General features: G+C 47.0%; 1 long non-coding RNA gene across 1 annotated transcript; it reads right to left on the minus strand.

Annotated features, from left to right (window-relative positions):
• Window positions 1-565: 565 nt before the first annotated feature.
• Window positions 566-11,219, minus strand: LOC144113226 (uncharacterized). Its single transcript, XR_013310712.1, has 5 exons — window positions 10,966-11,219; window positions 10,668-10,759; window positions 9,511-9,622; window positions 6,451-6,683; window positions 566-692 (listed from the first exon to the last, which is right to left on the minus strand). It is a non-coding gene; the product is annotated as an uncharacterized LOC144113226 (long non-coding RNA).
• Window positions 11,220-19,812: the final 8,593 nt, after the last annotated feature.

Below are 19,812 nucleotides of genomic sequence, written 5' to 3' on the forward strand. Positions count from 1 at the left end.
CGTTATGCTTCTAATAGCCTAAACTTGCACTGCAATAAGAAGAGGAACTTTAAGCCAGCTAGGTATAACATTACTGCTTCCTAAGAGGGGCAAGTGCTAAAGACAGCATAAACATATCCTAGCATGAAAGGTGAAAGTTTGCACCTTCAGCAGGTAATTTTATGCTATGTCAAGAAGTGCAAAGCTACTTTGTCAAAGACTAAACTTTCACCGACATAAACAGAGCAATGTTGGCGCCCCTGTGGTGCAAGCGTATACCCTCACAAGGTGGATAATGTTACCCTTTTAGGAGTATAAGGTAATGCCCAATTGCAGAGGCTATTTATGCACCATCCGGTGGTATATATATATGTATAGATATACTGTCCACACAAGAGCCCTATTACCCTTCTGTAGCGTAAACCTGCCCACTGAATGCAGGACTAAAGCTGACCCATAGGGTGCAAGCCGTAGTCTTTCTGGAAGTGCAGGCAGTGTTGAAATCTTGAGACAAATCTTTCATCTGAGATTGGCTGTGTCATCTTGTGTTCAGGTGCAAGTACTACTGCAGAATGCACACAGATGATTCATCAAAAAATCAGAGAAAGAAATATAACGTCATATTTATTTTTCCACATGCTACACCATACTACAGCAATGGCCCCGGCAGTGTTCTCCATACAGGTGGGGGCAGTATGCGCCATGTAATTGACCTGCATAGAGAGAAAACATGTAATAAATTTTCCAACTACAAAGCTTAGTACGACGTGACCATGGGCTTAGTTCATGTCTAAAAATGTAAACTGCACAAAAGGCAGGAATAAAGGGGGATGCATGAAAACAATGCCACAAGTGCAGGCTTCTAACTGCTTATTAATGAGAACCAAAATCAGAAAATAAATTCCGAAAAAACAAAAAGACGTCCCAAAAGACAACTACTTAATTGCTCGCATATGCTCACATAATCGCAAGCACACTGGCTTGTCAAGAAAAAAATTCATGCTGTGGCCAACAAAACAAAAAACCACTAAGAAATCACAAAAATCTAGAATATTGTTCCCAGCTGTAGGGTCAAACTGTAGGCATCCCCAATGCCGGACTACTGGGAGGGTCGTGACAAGAAAAAGACATGTATGAAATGGAAACTAGTAAAAGGTGAGAAAATAAAATGCAAGTGAACAATTCCCTCTTTCCATTCTCATGCATTTAGTTCTACACATTATTTTCATTTGCTTTCATTGTTAAATAAGTCTTATCCCTCACCTGCAATTCTGCTCGTTTGCTGCTTTTCCATTCCATCATCTACGAATTTTCATTTCTGCTTTGAGAATTTACCTTCCCAGTGGTCTGATTTATTGAGTGGCTGAGGTTTTATGCAGCCCCCGGTCTTCCCAGTGGTCTGATTTATTGCGTGGCTAAGGTTTTATGCAGCCCCTGGTAACACTATGGCTCTGGTCTCTGATGCCACAGTAAGGTTTTCAAAGGTTCTTATCCTACACCCATCTTCCCTGAGGTGCAGGTGATTTGGCGGATGACGTGTAGCATGAAGTGCAGACGATGGGCACACAGAAGACGAGGCAGATACAAGGAAGTTCAACTTTATCAAACGTTTAAACACAGGACAGGCACACACACACAGAATAAAACTGAAGCAACACGCTTGACACTACAAACACATGAGCTCCAAGCTCTTTTCTCACAGCTTATTGAAACCGCGGCTTGCCACTTCGCTCGTTCGAAGCCCAACGCAAAAACCGAATGAAAATATGCAGCGTGCACTCTTATAGCGTCATCCGAATGTTCGAGAGACGAGCGAGGGCACTGGGAGAGGAAGTAGGTGCCGCGGAACTGACACTGTTGTTCCCCTCTCCGCCACCTTTGGGACGGTGCTCGCGGCTTCTAGAATCGCTCAGCCGCGCACCGCAAAGTCATGGTCGCGAGAGAGGAGGACCAGGCCCGTGCGCTGGAAAGCAATTGGGAGCGCGCGTGCACACGAAAGCCTTCCAGAGAGTTCCACACTTTCTCTTTCGGCAGCGTGCGCGCCGAGAGCGCCCGGCGCTAGCCGCAGCGGCCTTACATGCCCCACCATAAGAAGATTGCTGGGCTTTTTTGTCCGGCCAATCTGAACATAAACTCAAGGCCGCGACTCGTCGGCTCAACATCTGAAGTTCACATGCACAGTTCTAATGTACTGTCGATTTCCAACGTGCACTGCTTTTGCGGCAAGTCCAATATCTTGCAGTTTTCACAGTGTGACGAACAATGTCTTTGGGCGGTTCGCAAATCATCCACGCACACAATGGCAAACATATCCATACAGGTGAGCGGGAACGTTGACGCCCACCAGCGTGCGTGACTCAGGTTTACATAATAGACTAATCTTGCCAAGTAGAATTCGGGAGGCGGGAAAACGCGTCGGCGTTTACATTAGATGAAACTTTTCTGTTGCTGACTGTGACATTATACCGCTGCAATGCAAGTGCCCACCTGGCGAGTTTGGCGCCATATGCCGTACTCGTGGTAAGATGGGAAAGAGGGTTATGGTCCGACACTATGCGAACCTGTGCTTCGAATACCCAGTGCTCGAATTTTTCCAGTGACCAAATAATTGCAAATGCTTCTCGTTCTATTGTGGACTAACGTGCCTGAGTTGGGGTGAAGCGGTGGCTGGCAAATGCGATAGGCTTCTCCCGGCCATCTTTCCCCATTTGCGCGAGACAAGCATCAGCTGCAATTTTGGAGGCATCTGTAAAAAGCCGGAACGGCTGTTCTAAGTCTGGCGTGCTCAGAGACATCGCATGGCAAAGTGAATTTTTCAGCCATTCCAGTGCCCGCAGTGCCTTGGCCGACCATGGAATCAAGTTGGGTACCCCTCGCTTCGTCAAGGCTGTTAACGGCGCTGCTACCTCTGCGTAGTTCTTTACGTACTCGCGGCAGTAGCTGCAGAGCCCAAGGAGACTGCGAAGCTGTTTTTTGGTGGTTGGTGGCATGATATCTCTAATCGCCGCTAACTTTTCTGGGCCCGGCGAATGCGTTCCACCACCTACAACTTGGCTGAGGTATTTAATGTGACTTCACGCAATTTGGCATTTCTCCGCACTCACCCGAAACCCTGCCTTACGTAGGTGGAGAACTGCATCTAGCTGTTTCAAATGGTCATGCCATGTCGCGGAGAATATGGCTATATCGTCTAGGTATGCCGTGGCATAATCTTGGTCTTTTGCCAGCACTGTGTTCATGATCTTTTGAAACGATGCCGCCGCATTCTTCAAGCCGAATGGCACGACGCGCCAGGCATATTGACCGTCATGCATGGCAAAAGCAGTCATATGCCGACTCTCTGGGGCCATAGGTACTTGCCAGTACCCACGACGTAAGTCTACTAGCGTGACGAACTTAGCATGTCAGACTTTCAGTACAAGCTCTTGTGGGTGCGCCATAGGAAATGCATCGGCGCATGTAGCCGCATTCAAAGTGCGATAATCTATGCAGAGGCGCACTGAACAGTCTTTCTTCCCGACGCATACGACGGGGTGTGCGTACTTGATCTCGATTGGGTAAATCAGTCCCATTTCTGAGAGTTTGTTTACTGTCGGCTGACTTCGGTCTTTAGAAGCTCTGGGACTCTATACGGGAATGATTATTTAGGTTGGTGCCCATCTTCTAGCCCGATGCGATGCTTTCCGACCTTTGCAATACCCGGCATCTCGCGAAACAGGTCACAGTATTTCGCGAAGACAGTCCCTACATCAGCGCGCTGCTTCTCACTTAAGTGAGCTAGTTGTTCCTGAGTCAGCAGAGCAATACTTTTACCATGTGGTATGCGGGGTGTGTATTCTACTTCCCTGAACTCTGCGTCTTCATCAAGAACGACACCCACGTGCCCGGTTCTAGTGTAGTACGGTCGGTGGCGATTTGCATGTACAATGGAGCTTGTACGCCCTCCAATGCGATCCGCTAAGAATGCTCCCTTTCGCGCGCAATAACTGTAAAGGAGCCCCGCCACTTTGGCGCTAGTTTTGTGTCACGATCGGTGTCGAAGAGCAGTACACGGTCCCCGACATCAAACGTTTTCTGCCATGTCGCCCGGTTGTAAGACTGCGCGTAGCTACCCTGCCGCGCGCTTGCTGTGAGCCCGGCCTCGTCCGCAGCGATCTCGAGTTGTTCGCGTAACTGCTTCAGATATCGCGCTGGTTCCTCCCGTAAGGTCCTCAGGAATGCCACTTCACCTGTCCAGGTTCCTAGTAGAATCGCGAGCAGTCCTGTCGGGTTTCTACTGTAAAGCAACCTGAATGGTGCGACACCCGTTGTTTCGTGGGAGACTTCTCTTAATGCCCAAAGAACATAAGGGACCAACCTGTCTCCGTTTCTTAGGTTTTTTGTATGACGTGGTACAGCATATTTTTTAATATGCGGTTCCATCTCTCCACCGTGCCATTGCTCTCGGGATGCTCTGGCATGAAAAAGCGAGGTGAACAGCCTAGCCTAGACACCATTTCCTGCGTCAGTTGTGATTTGAAGTTTGTCCTTTGGTCCGAACATATCCCTTCCGGTACGGCTAAAGATCTCTAGCAAGGCACTGCATTTTGCCTTCGCTGGTAACGATCGCAAGCACACAACTTCTGGCCAGCAGGTACAGAGGTCGACAAAGCAAAGGGCATACTTGTGTCCTCGGGGCAACAGTACCTTAAGAGGTTCAACCATGTCGACGTTTACGATCTGTAAGGGGTGTTCAGGTCTGGAGGTCTGGTGAGCGGTGTAATAAGGATTCTGTCAGTATGAAATCTATCCGACCGAATCTGACACGTGTGACACGTTTTACAATGCTCGGCCACGTCTGCTTCTAGTCCAGGCCAGAAGAAGCTGTATTTTATTCTGGGTTTGTTTGGTCTTCTTCGGGCCCAAGTGGCGTCCCCACAGTGAGTCGCGTGCCAGCGTCAGGACATCCTTCGGCCTTTCAGCTGGCGAAACAAGCTGCTTCACCTTTGTGCCTATGATTGTGTCCTGATGGAAGAGTAGCCCGTCAGACACAAACATTCCCCCTTCCCTTCTTTGGCATCGGTCCACGCTTTTGTCAAGCTGTCGTCGCCAATTTGAGCCTCGCATAATTTTACACGTTGACTCGCCGCGTCGCGTGCATCGGCGTCTTGTTCGATCACCGTATCGGGGGTCATATCGGGGCTTTCTTCACATGCTGTCTCCTCAGAGTGCTCACGGCACGTAGTCTCCCGAATATTGTTTGTGGGCCCAGTCGCAGTGAGCTGGTTTACGGCCCGTGTCTCACTGCCGTGGTCCAGTTGCTGTATTAGCTCCCAGTCCTCTCGCGTGATCCAGCAATTCAGGTCTTTCGAGAGCTCGTTGGTAAGGGCGCACACAACGTGTGCTCTCTGGGGGGTCTCCACAGTTAGTCTCTGACGTCTCAAGTTCATAGGTATAGTGACTAGCGCTGCATCAACCTTCTTTTCAAAGGCGCAGACCAGTTTGATCCTGCTTGCAGGCTTGTGATATTCACTCTGCACAATGTCTTCCCTAACCACAGTAATCTCCGCGCCCGTGTCGACGACGGCGTTGGTGGGCACACCGGCGCATTCTGTCTCGACTTCTTGTAACTTAGAGGTCCGCACGCAGTCATTCTCTGCTCGTGTTTTTATCTCGGCGACCAACGCGTCGTCACCTTGAACAATCTCACAAGCCCCTCTGCTTTCCTCGGTTGCTACTGCCACCCTGTTGGTTCGCGCCCCCTTTGCGGTGACGTTGTCCTTCTTGCGATTGGCGATCTGCCCAGAGGCCAGAAAATTTCTAGCGATATGCCCCTCTTTGTGACATGCGAAGCAGCCCGTCCGCTTTCTGGTGCTTACTTCGCTCTCCTTGGGACTCTCAGGCACTGCCGACATTGGCCGCACTGCCCTTCCTTTCCCTTAGCATCCTCGAAAGTGTCGAGCTCGTGCGCCAGCTCCTTAGGTGTAAGCCACTTTTCGCCCTCGCGCAGACGGATATACTCCAATCCTTCAGTGTTAAGGACGCATTTTATGCGGTCCGCTATCATTATGAAACTATTTCTTTTTTTGTTTACGCCTTTCTGGCTCGGAGGTAATAATCAAAGTAGGTACGCGTACAGAAGGCAAACTGCATCCAAGTCTCGGCCTTCCCCTTACATGCCTTCTCGAACACTTGAAGTATTGTGACGGGGTTAGCTTTAGCTCGCTGAGCACTGCGGCCTCGAGTTCGTACTCGAGCTGCGACTGGTTCATTGTGAATGTGGCGTCTTTCTTTCGCGCCTGTCCCTGGAGCGTCAATCTGACTAGCGCCTGTCCCTGGAGTATCAATCTGAGTAGTGTCTGTCCCTGGAATGTCAATCTGACTACTTCCCCCTGCTTTGTTCTTACCCACTCTTCGCCAGCCAACACTACGCACCTCCCAGCTCTAATGCCTGAGCTACGCACGCCAACGGACGAAAGAAATCCCGCTCACCTAAGCAACCGTAGCTCCTCCCCGCCGCGTCGCTCCTCTCTGTAGGGGCCACTACTTGACATCGGTGCCTCGGACCGCCGCCGGTTGTGGTCCCTAGGTCCCCTGCACACGTCCAAGACTCCTCTCCCTCGTTGAATGACCGGTGGTCTAGATGAGCGCAGGAAGACGTTGCGCCTGGCTCACGATACGGGCTGGCTCTTGCGGAGTGCCGGTGGTTGCCGAATCCTTGTCGACTGCGCCAGTAAGGTTTTCAAAGGTTCTTATCCTACACCTCTCTTCCCCGAGATGCAGGTGATTTGGCGGGTGACGTGTAGCACGAAGTGCAGACTATGGGCACACAGAAGACGAGGCAGGTACAGGGAAGTTCATCTTTATCAAACGTTTAAACACAGGACAGGCACACACACAGGGAATAAAACTGAAGCAGCATGCTTGACACTACAAACACATGAGCCCTGAGCTCTCTTCTCACGGCTTATCGAAGCCGGAGCTTGCCACTTCACTCGTTCGAAGCCCAACACAAAAACCGAGTGAAAACATGCAGCGCGCACTCTCATAGCGTCGTCCGAATGTTCAAGAGATTAGCGAGGGCACTGGGAGAGGAAGTAGGCGCCGCAGCCCTGACACTGTTGCTCCCCTCTCCGCCCACCTTCGGGACGCTGTCGCGGCTTCTAGAATCGCCCAGCCGCGCGCCGCTAGGTCAAGGTCACGAGAGAGGAGGACCTGGGCCGCACGCTAGAATGCAATCAGGAGCACGCGTGCACACGAGAGCCTTCCAAGGAGTTCCACACTTTCTCTTTCGGTGCCAGGCGCGCCGAAAGCGCCCGGCGCTAGCCACAGCGGCCTTACAGCCGATATATGTTTTGTAGCCCATGATGTGAATAAAAAGGGAAGTGTAGGTGATTAGCTAAGTGTCAGTGATATTGCCAGCTGTAATTATCAGTATGTTCTGCTTTCCCTGCATACATTACCTGTGAATTCAATTCCTATTAGTAAACAACAGGAGGCTTGTGCCTGCCATGGCTTTTCTGGGTGCATCCCATTGTCGCTGCCTTTTGAAACAGTTTAAATTCCTGGAAAAAGGCTTGGACATGACAAAAGGCCATGCACTATAAATTATAATAAGGAAGAGGACGCACTCCTTTGTCAAGCCAATCTAATACCCCTTTCAAACGGCATTCCTCAAAGGAGCAAAAGCTTAAAAGAGCAGCGACGCAGCTACACGGTGCAGCCCAAAGGTGTAACTGTCGTTCAGGCTTAGCACCCGCTGCTGTGCTTGAGCCGGCTGAAGTGAGTGTTTTAAAATTAAAGTGTATTCTGTTCATTCGTTGAGCTCGGACAATTTTTTTTCATTCTAACTGCTTCCTTAAAAGAACTGCAGCAGCTACTCTCATCAGCAGCAGCAGGTTTTGTGTATTGCCTTGGCCACCAGGGGTACTCGGTGTTGCTGCAACACTTTCACTGCCTTAAAATCTGGGCATAAAATATAAACACCCGTAGTAAAAGCAATGCCAGATACACCTTTCGTATTTAAAAAAAACATGTTTTCAAACATTGTTGGCTGTATCTATTTTTTTATTGCTTTTACTTTTTGACAATTTGTTGCACTGTGATCACAGGTTCCCGAAGGCCGCGCCTTTGGGCTCCAAAGGTCTCTGACGGGCGCCTGAGCCTCCAAGGCCCTTAGCGGCAAAGGCGCAACATTTGTGCCGTGCAGCTGCACTCCTTACGCCTTTGGATATAAGGACCTGAATCTCAAAGGCCTTTGCGGTGCCCGTGTGACAGGGATATAACAGGGGTATATAAGGGGTATGTGACAGGGGTGACAGGGGCTTACCAACTCGCCCAAATTTAAGCTTTACTCAGGGGTAAAAGGCTTTTTGGGTGCACCTCCTAACATCACCTAATGTTGAAATAAAGGCATTTGTATCTGTTTGTATTTTAGGGTACCACTCCTGGTAAACAAGGAAATGTTTCTGGCTAAAACTGAAGTAATTGCCAGGCCAGCTTACACAGCTAAAGAGTCGTCTCCACTCATGTGGTAATCAGATGACGTCGTACACACAAAATTATAGGGATTATTATAATAAATGTAGCTTTAGTTCAGGTTCATAGCTGCATGGTTTTACACTACGTTTCTCTACATTATGCCTGTGCAAAAAGCTTTGCTTACTCAACCAGCTTTTACTGAAACACTACATTAATTACAGAGGCAGCATAAAATAATCTCCTTCTAAAGCACTATTTTTGCTCGAACAAATTCTACACCTCGACTTTTTATATACATAGTGCTGCTTTATCCAATGCTTGCAGAATATGCAGCAGCAGTAATTCTCATGAATTACATTTTGCCGGAACAGTAGAATGCAACCTCATATTATGTAACATTTTTTCAGATGCTTAGCATGATTAAACTGTAAATATTGACAGACAGCATGAGAGAATGGCTATTAGAACAGTTACCTTCCATATCTGCTGTCACATGCAGGCCACCTGAGCTTAATTAATTTTTAAGTTCACTCCATTGTGAAAATGCAAAAATAATATGGGTTCACATCAGCTATGGAAATTATTCACATCAGTGAACATCACCTTCCTGCTGAAGAAGGAAGTGTTCACAGTGCAAAGGAGACAAACAGTCTCGCATAGCTGCACATCAAATTTAGCTTTACATGCAAAAACAGTGCTAGTCATATCTGTTTGGTAGCATGCCAGCCTGCCAAGGATTCTGTGCATCATTTTTTTCTGACTTTTCCTGCACATGAATTGCAGGCAGCGCCCCTCAACTAATTCAATATGGAACCTTTGCTGAAGTCCAGCCTACTTTTTCAAAAAAAAAAAAAAACTGCATTGATACTTCACACAACAAAAAAGATCACAATTATTCAATCCAATATTCAAAAATTCCTTCACTACTAAATCCTCCAAAACAGCCAATGGTTCCAAAATCTGTCTAATAGAATGGCTGTAGCTGCACAAAATAGTATACTATGTTCACTGATGGACATCAAGCAATGATGAGCTTGCTGCAATGTCATAATTACATAATAAAATACATACCACACAAATCTAGTCTTGACTACTTGTGCGGTTTTGAAGAAGCCAGGCTGAACTTCAGTGCCAGGAGCAACAGTGCTTGTGTGCCTTTGCATCCCTCCTGCTGCCAGGAGCACTGCAAGAGAAACACCATTGATGGCATTAGTCTAACGGTTGGTCATAACTTGTATAATAATTAAACCACATAATGGCAGCGCACATGCTCAAGAAACAGCAGGAATATTTTTACAGTGAGAAACCACAACATTTCAATCAAAATTTTATCCAGAACAGCACTTGTCACGTATTTGTAAGAGACGTAACTGACGCAGTGCACTAGTTTATACTGGACAGCTGCTCGCACAGTAAGCATAGACAAACTTCTTACACTACAATCGCTGCGTACCAGTGAATTGTCACTAAGTGCCTGACATAATTAACTTATTGTCTAACAACAGCAAGTGTAGAAGAAAGAAAGAACTATATTGTTACTGCGTACGAGGTTCAAAATATTCATAACAGAAAAAGCTTAGAAACTACACTACAAAGTCTACAATCTCACACAAGGATTGCGTGCTGAACTGAACTTAAGAGAACACAAGAGCACAAAAAGAGGTGACAGACTGTATGCTTTTGTGGTCAAATGTTTGGTCACCAACTAGCCCAGACCTTTTCACTTGCAAAAAGAACTAAAAAAGACCACTTTTCACCATTAGTCCTCAGCCTGACTGAAGGATAAGTTACTAGCACCATTCGCACACGCACCTTCCATTCGAATACAGTAAAACTGCTGGCATGATAAGTCACCCTCTGGGTTAGCAAAGAATATTGCAAGGTGTGTGCGAAAAAGGCCGCACGCCAGGAAATGCACAACACAAATGAGCTGCGAATTTCTTGAGTATCAACGTTCCACGTTTACTGTTTTATCGTTTGCTTTCTGCTCAACAGTAAAAAAAAAAAAAAAGTACGCCGTCCATCGTCCATCCACACACGAGAGAAAAAAAAGCGACCTGGCAGGTGGAGTCTTCTTGTAGCGCTAAAATTATAACAGGTTTACTGTCCAATGAGAATCAGATACAGTGCTGCGGTAGATATGAGCACTTCGCGCAGTACGTCGTGCCACAGAAGCGTGCACACTAATTTACTCGCCCTTTTATGAACGGAGACTGCTTTAGACATACCTCATCCTGAATGGTCGTCAGGAGGGGCAAACACGTTGCGTTGAAGAGACGACAGGCAATATTCTTGCGCGGAGGATCCGAAGGGTCAGAGCCTGCAGCGAAAGAAAGCATTGAGAATGATCGTGCGTTGTACACGAATCGGCTCCCTCCGGCCCCTACGGAGTCAGCTCAAAAAAAAAAAAAAACAGCAACAAGTACCGGCTCGCGCACACAATCAATGATAAAACATCGTTATTCAATACACCATAATTTGATGGTAGGTGAAAACCATGTAAGACCAAACGAAAAGGTCACTTACATGTACGGTTGAAATTTGGCGCAAAGAATTCGTACGATGAGCTCGCCGCGAAGATCTGGCGTGCGGTGTTTCTTTCAGACGTTGACCCTTTCGCGAAGGTGTCGCTCACTGCAGCGGCACGCAGCCATGAAGCGTGCACGACGAAGTAATCGCACAACCGAATTCAAAAAGCGTTGTAAACAGCTAGACAGCTACGGTGGCTACGGCTAGAGTCAGCGGCAACAGCGGCTTCTTCTTCGACTTTAAGAGTGCAAATAGCCAATCCAAATAGATATGCACGTGACCTGAACAGCGAAGGGAAAAGTATAAAATGTAAAAAAAGAAACAGTGCTTCGCGTCTTCTGTTCGGCAGGGAGCCGCGCTTGCCCTCTTTTCCTTTTCTCCTCTGACTGAGGGAAGGTCACCCAACATGTTTCCCAGCAGTGCTCCACGGTAACGCTGCCCGCATGCGGGGCGACAGGCTTCGGCGTTTTCAATGTTCGGGTTGCTTGCATTCTTCTTACATACGCCCCCCTTTGCCCATGTTACCCTACCCATGCGGCATACATTTTTCCGCGATCTCGGGGCGCCCACAGCTCTTCCGCTCTCAGGAACAAGGAGCGCGGCGAGACTTTTCTTTACTCGACTGTTACTCATCTTCCTTGCAGTATGCGTTTGAAGGTTTTCTAATAGTAGTAGTGGTTTATTTTTTAAAAAGAGAAAAAAAAGGGAAGGAAAAGAATGTTGCCGGGACACATGGAGAGAGTAGCGAGGAGAAATATATAGCCAGCTATTACGCAGTATAGGTAAATACGCAGATGCTACCGTAAATGTGGTCTCATTTATGTCGCATACGGGAGGCACTGCGAAATGACTATCAAAAATTTCCCTTCCTGTGTGCTGAAGTTATTCATAGAACTGGCGAAAAAAGCGATGTAAATGCTATAGCATTACTGATTGCACGTCAGATACAGTAACAGTTTGTAATATTGATATGAAATTTAAACTTTCTTTGTTGGTTATGGGCCGCACGCTTCCGGATATTCCGAATAAGAAAAAAACAGCTTTGTTTCGAAGTAGTCTAGTAAACCCGTACCGAGTGTACAGAAGTTTCAGGTAAACGAAGGGAATTTGATACATTTGAACTTTTGGGGAAGATGGCGCAGAGGAGGGTTTCAAACGACAGTCGACCACTGCTTATGCAGCAGTTCTCACCTCTCATCGCTCGAGTGTACGCGGAGTTCTCGAAAAATTTTCAAGGATGGGTCTACTGAGCAGAAATTGAGCACAGGCAGCCCAAGCACGTGTTAAGACACTTCGAGCTACAGGCAGTGAGGGCGATTCCGTCTATTATACGTGCTTTCATTTTATTGAAGCTAGGTAACAACCACCACTGAATTTAGGTTGTTGTTAAAGATGGGTTCATCAGTGCGATACAATGCGTCGTTTATTTCAGTTTTATTTGTGCGTACGACATATAGTCTCAATCATCCGAAGCAACTTACGATGATGAAGGAAAGCCTGTCTGTTTATGCGCCAAAGCTTCATTTATTTTCGAGCTTGGGTCTTCGGGTTGCGCCTATCCAGTGCAATGTAGTGTTTAGTGCTCATCATTACCCTTTAAAAGAAAAAAGTTATTTCCTGATCTATGAGCCATTCCATCAGAATTCACAATGCACTGCCGTAATAGTAGCGCCTTGGTTACTGTTTTTTGTGGCACCCAGTTTGTTGCTGAATTTAATGCTTTCATTGCACTACTATGAAAAAAAAAAATGGAGACGGCTACATTTCTGCCCATCTCCACTGCTTGAGTGCATTAAAGCTGCGCGAAACAACTTAGAAGCTAAAAATGACGTACGCGTACACTGAGTTTAAGTCAATTTCTACTCTTGTAAGCATGCAGCACAATTTCAGCAAGAAACCCGAAGCAGCCAGGTTCGTAATAGACTTAAATTGCGTTGGTCGCCTCGCTTTCTGTTTATCAATTTAAAATAAGCTGAAATCGAACTGATTCTGTGTGAAACATTTGTAGATGTCAAAACATGACCAGGAAATGCAGCAGTCTTGAAAACTGATTACTGTGGGCTTCGCTATGTACTGTAGAGAGAAAGGATCCGTAAACTTGTATGAAACGAAATGTCTTTTACGCTCCGTTGAGGAGTTTCAGAGAGATCAGCAAAGCTGCAATGTTCAGTCCATATTCACAATGCACTTGAGCTGCCGAATTATTCTTTCCCTAGTTCTTGTCTTTCAGCCTTCTTAGTATTAGTGGTGAAGATGATGCATTTATCAGCGAGTACGGCTCGTTTTTTGTCGAAATGAGGCAGAAATATGAGAGTGCAATTTATTTGGGATCTGGAGTTACATTACAATACATTGTCAGTTAACATAAAATTACTGCATCAACAATATCGCTCGTTCGTGAGCTTTTGATTTAATAACTTCTATGCATGTTAACCTGAATCCTTTTTTAATAGTTTGGCATTGGTGATAGTCCAGTTAAGACTCGAGCGTCTGTAACGAGCAACGCACTATGGAGGACATTATCGAGGCGTTAAAATGATGATTTCGTTCAGAGCTGCAATTGGTCAACGAAGTGACACAGAACCCATCATGCCGTCGGTCTTTGCCAACTTACTGCTCTTTTTTTTAAACGATACCCAATCATAAGTACGAAAGCACATGCGCCGAATATTAGTTATTATTTTGATCGTTAGCAGCCAAGAGCATGATTGCATGCGTGATGGTTGTCGTGGCTGATCGCAGCATATGCACCTTTTTCCAGTAACGTTCTGCGCATGCGCCAAGTCTCCTCGTCCGCCATTTTTGCCGACCATGTTAGGCGAAAATGGGGAGGAGGTCGCTGCACGTGTTCTTCCACGAAACACGCTTCCGGGCTTCAGTGCTAGCACCTTCTGGGCCCTTGCAGAAGCGGGGAGGCGCGGTCACTTTCGCCAGCGTCCCTTAAGTCACTGATCAAAAGGATCAATGCAGGGGGGAGCGTGTGTCCACAGATGACTCACGCCTACCTGCTCTGGCTAGGCGAAGCCAGCATAGTTCTTAACTATTGTCCACAAAATAACCCAGCCACCCTGCTTTCGGGAGAGGGCCATCTTCGAGAGGGGAGGGGGTGAGGGATGCATACTTTGTTTCAGTGCACGTTAAGGAACCCCAGGTGGTCGAAATTCCTGGAGCCGTTCACTACGGCGTCTCTCGTAGCCTGAGTCGCTTTGGGACGTTAAACCCGCATAAACCAAACCAAACCAAACCATACTTTGCTGTACAGCGTCTTCGCGCGGGGGAACAGAGCTGGTTTTAAGAGAGTAAAAAAAAAGGTGTAATTTTTCCGAAACAGCTGACTAACGACGTCCAATTGGGTGTTATGAGAAAGCATCTTCAGTCCATGCGTCTTCAGATAGCATAAATCATGACGATGCACCATTTTTACACCTTTTTTTCTTAGAGGGCGCCGTACTAGTGCGTCCAGATCGCTAAATTGCCTTTAAAGGATGTGTATATTTCACTGGAAGCTTTTTTTTTCTGAAAGTAGCACAAACTAAACAAGCATAGCCTGCCTTTATGACGAAGTACTCACACTAGAGGACAAACCTTTCGGTCCTAATTGCGATGGCTCCTGATGACGAATAGCAGTGACGTAAGGCACACTGAAATAAAAAAAAATCTAGCTATCCGGTTCCCAACAGCGAACGACCGAAGAAACCTTCACGGCCTGTCTCGGCGCTGTCGACGTCAAGGGCAAGGAGAAACGCCAAATTTTCGAGTGGTAGATGTTCTTTACGCAGAGGCCACTAATTAACGATGAAACAGTACTATAAATATTGGAATACTTTATCAAAGGTGCGTGTAGACGTTTCTCGTGTTCGCTCACTGGCGACGTGTGTAACTGTCATCAGTGTCCCCGTCGTCGTCACGGCCACTAAATTGCTATAAATTAATCGTCTCTATCACTCTCCGATTAAACACCCTCCCCTTCGCGTTGCTTTCTTAAAACTGGTCTGCTTCACTGCCTTACATGCTAGGAATGTCGGCACTGCACATGTGGCTCTTTGGCAGCGCCTTCGTCTTTTCAACGTGCAGCAGATCCACAACTTCTTCCTGTATGGCTCATATATCTGCATCTGCGGTGAGGTGACTACGACTCATAGTCTTGTTGCCCAGTTGCAAGGTTTTTAAGTTGACGCTGAAGCCGTCTTCGATGTCTGATGTATGCGCGGGGCATCGCTAGGTCCTCTAAAACTGCGAACGTCATAAAATGTGCTGTTAAGCACCTCTCTTCCAGACGAGCCTGAGCAGGCTTGCATGCTCAGCGGCGCAAATTCTTTTTTTCTTCAATATCACTCAATATCGCTAACGTCGAGCACCGGCAAGTTGATAGAAAAATTTATATATAAAAGAATTTACAGACGTTTAGCACTGAGCGCGCCTTGCGCTTTCTGTTAGCTCGTAAGCAGTGGATGGATGACATGTAGTGGATGTAAGGCCGCTGTGATGCAATATATTCATCCGATTCTTACCATCCGCCTGTGCGACTGAGTGCACGTTTGCACTCACAGCAAAGGTGTGTGGGGCGCAGCAAGGAAGTTCAAAATGAACTAAACGAAAAGAACTTCGAATAAATCAGTGTTCTACCTACCGTAGCCCACTTATTGGATAACGGATCACCATACAGGCAAGCCGTTACAAAGGCATTCAAGAACAGAACTTCTCGTGCCCTGAATGCGTTGGTCAGTCGTGTGTGCTCAGCTGAGATGGTTGTTAACAAATATAGCATCTTATTTACCCAAGTCTACGCACATCATCTGTTTAGAAATAGGGGCTTGGTATCTGATAAGAAATGGAACGGAGCAGCGCAAAAACATGCAATCACACAAGAAGGACAAGACACGACACGAGCGCTGACTGACAACTGAATTTTATTGAGCGGAGGCACGCCTTAAAAAATGCGAGCAACAGTGGTGAAAAAGGAGGAGAGCGGACAATCAATAAGGATACCAGCAAGCACTCAAACGTTAGCTGCTTCCAAAAAGTCTATTTCAGCTACAAAAAGCGATAACGAGGGAGTGCTGATGCAAGTGTCTGCATATTTCTTGATATAGTAGGCTTCCAGGCTAACACGCGCAGTCTTGTCGGCACTCTTTCCTAGAATCCTAGTCTCAGCCAAACGAGCCACGCATCCTCTGCACTTAATTACGTGCGCAACCAAATCTGCGTACTTGTCTTTTAATTGACTTAAATTTCGGGCATGTTCCCCCAATCGTTCATTGATGCCACGGCCAGTTTCGCCTGCATAAATCTTTCCACACGTCATGGGAATGGCATAGATCACGCCTGTTGAGCACTTGACAAACGGTGTGTCATGTCGTATCTGGCATCCTCTTTTCTTGGAGCCACAAATGCGAAGGCACAACTTTCCCAGCTTGTTGGGTGCCGAAAATACAACGGACACCCCATGCCTGTTGGCCATTTTCTTGATATTGTGCGAAGTCTTGTGCAGGTATGGCAAAACCACAGGCTTATCAGCCTTCCGACGGTCATCATTCAGTCTTCTTGTACCAGTCTTCAATTTCTGAAGCAGGGTTTCAGCAACAGCAATGAAGACCGAAGGGGGGAAACCCGCTGACAAAAGTCGGCTAATCTGATTCTGAAAACTTGATTGCATCTGATGCGGGCACGATTTTTTTGAGACAGGATTCTAAACAGTGCGAAGCAATGGCTCTTTTAACAGTCTTCGAGTGTGCCGAATCATAAGGCAGGAAATCCTTTTTCGCACGAGGGTAATAGGCCCAGCAGACGTGTCTTTCAGAGAACGTTAGTTTCAGATCTAAAAACTGTAAAACAGCTGCGTAAGGTATAGTTCATGGGTGAATTTTAGCCCGGGTCCATGTTTGTTAAAAGCGTCTATAACTTCGCCAACTGTAGATGGGTAGGCGTAGGCCGTCTGCCTTTTTAAAAGCACTAAAAAATCTTCAGCATATCTAAATACCTTTAAACCCCCCCCCCCTTCTCCCTTTAAGATACCTATCTAACTGCTGATCTACTTTTGCTAAAAATATATCGCACAAAATTGGAGCCACGCATGACCGAATACAAATTCCATTGCGCTGCAAAAAAGGCAGGTTGTCAAAGGCGATAAAAGTAGATCTCAAGTAAAACTGCAATAAAGAGACGAAATTCTCTACAGATACGCCTGATGAGTTGTTGTTGTTGTTTGCCTATCAAAAGATGGCACATACCCACACTGGGGGATCGGCCAAGAATCGGGTGGCTATTCAGCTGAACGCAGTTAATAAAAAGGAAAAGCACGTGGGAGCGCAACACAGGTGAATTCTTCGTCATGAACAGAAAAGGGATGAGAGTTTTGATTTCAAAATTATAAGAGAAATAATAAAGAGAGGGATTATTAATAATCATTTAGTCACACTGTAGTAATTGATAAAAAATTAAAGTTTGGAACACTTAGCAAGGCCGTCGGTGAGATTCTATCAGGAAATATAGAACAGCGGTACAAACAGATCTGTGGCTGAACCCAAATGTGGTGGCGCAAATGATAGCAAGAGCGGGCTGCTCAAACTAAGGCCAAGATGCTGCAAGGGCTCCTCCAGCAACCTTTTTCTCAGAGAGTTGAATCAGCGACAATACAGCCAAAAATGTTATATAGATTCAGGCTCACGGAAAAATGCACAAAGGGGAGAGAGCGCAAAACCCGACTTGTGTAAATAGAAATTTAAAGGGGGGATGCGGCAGCGCAGCCTCGTCAGTCATACTTCAAGCTGCCGAGAGCAACAAATTTTCCTGTTCCAATAATATTTAAGGTGCTCATAATCCGCCGATGTTAAAAGAGTTGTGTCTTGCGTTCTTAAAAATGCACGTCGTCGAAATCTAGATGCTGTAATATAGGCTGTAGCCGGGATGATTGGCAACACGGGGCCACTGAGGGAAGCCTTTGCGAGATTGTCAGCAATCTCATTTACTGTCACACTGCAGTGACCGGGAACCCATACTAAATGAACAAGGCTCAAATGCGGAGGAAGTAGGGATAAGAAAGTTGTTAAAATGGGACCGTCAACATGTGCAGCGAGGGACGAACACAAAGATAAAGAATCAGTAATTACTGCAACTGCTGTAACAGAGGGGTCTAGCTTGAGTAGAGCAAGTACAACTGCTAGAAACTCTGCTTGAAAAATAGGGGTGAAATCTGGAAGGCGCAATGAAAAGGACCAGTCTAAATGGGAGCAAAATATTCCCACACCTGCTTTTTCATTGCACTGCGATGCGTCAGTGGCTATTGCTATATCTGTAGGTAGGGTCCTCGGATGATCTTCTAGTAGACCATTTAGAATACTTGGTGGCAAAAGTTTTTGCATTTTTTGGGAATATGTCGTCGAAAACAATGTGGATAGCGGGCCCATTGCGAAGCGCAGGAAGGATATAAATGTTTACATCTACAGGCTTCCCTTCCAGTTATTTTTTTTACTTTGAATCCTATTCTTCCCCCCCCCCCCCCCAAGACACACACTTTTAATTCAAGGCCATTCTAAGCAATATTTGAGAATAGCGACGTTTAGTGCAATTTCTCCATTTTGCTTTTAGTCCATCAAAACTCGTCTTTTCTTGGTCGTCTCTACTGCTAATGGATTAATTTTACTTTCACTAATCCTATCCTTAAAACCAAAAGCTACTAGAAGGATCATAGTCTCCTTTTTGATGCCTGGTTGTATAGAATTACGTTATACCAAAACAAGTTTGATATTTCCTAGATTACGCCCGCATGTGCCACGAATATCTCCGATGGATATGGATGGTCAGGCAGAACCCTTTAAATCGTGCGGCGGCTGACGCCACCTAGCCGTGACTCCTATTATATTTTGTGCTTAAACACATCCAAACTTCAGACCGGCGGGCGCGCGCGCGCGCCCGCACCACATTCTATTTTATTAGCTTTTACCAAAGCGGTCTGCCAGTGCGCTTCGCCATAAAGCTCTGGGCGGTGAAAGTCAACCCCAGTTCGAAGCGCTCGCTGAACAACACAAGGCACACATGCACGGTCTTCGCGGTCCTCAGTGGGAGAAGTGCATTAACACTGCTGACAGCGAAGGGCGTGCTCCTGAGGAGAGTGGGCCAGCACAGGCGCTCAGAGGTTTCGTCACTGGGCTTGGCGAGGTGGTCACAATCAGCGCACATCAGTCGACTGACCGCTGCTTGGAGGTAAAAAACGCAGTTTCACTAAATAAGAGAGAGAGAAATGACGGTGGAGCACTAACCAAACTGAGCCTTCGTCATTCTCCTCGACGGCGCCGACGAATGGCCGGTTTCCTGCCGATTCTGCACCGGTACTCCATTGCGGGAAGGGGGGATCGGAGTATTCCCCGCAGGAGCAGTCCAGCCGTCGGCGCAGACAATGGCATCACGGATGGCTGCGGCCATCTCGTTCAAATCAGTCTATAACATGCGACCACTCCACATGTTCATTGTGTCGTGGGTGGTGGTCGCCTTGCACACACAACGAAGATGAGGCAAGCGCTCGCCGTGGCACGGACGAGTGCTTGCCCTTTAATGCAGGGGAGCATCCAGGTGCTGCCCATGAACACCCGGCCCCCTGGCCTGCTACGTCCACTACGGTGACCCCAGCGCGCTCACAGTGCGGGACATGGCGCACGGGCGCCCCCTGCGCACCTTTAGCAGCACCCACGCCAGACGGTCGAAAGGCAGCAGGTGCACCGGGCCATCCGCAGCGGGGTCAGCGGCCAGAATGGGGAGTCGAGAAGCAGCGCGGTCCATATCCGGCAGCGTGAGGTGGTCATCTCCACGATGGGGACGCTGCGGGCCGCGCAGAACGAGAACCGCCAC

This window comes from Amblyomma americanum, chromosome 1 (genome assembly GCF_052857255.1).
Source record: "Amblyomma americanum isolate KBUSLIRL-KWMA chromosome 1, ASM5285725v1, whole genome shotgun sequence".
In the NCBI taxonomy this organism is placed as follows: Eukaryota; Metazoa; Arthropoda; class Arachnida; order Ixodida; family Ixodidae; genus Amblyomma; species Amblyomma americanum.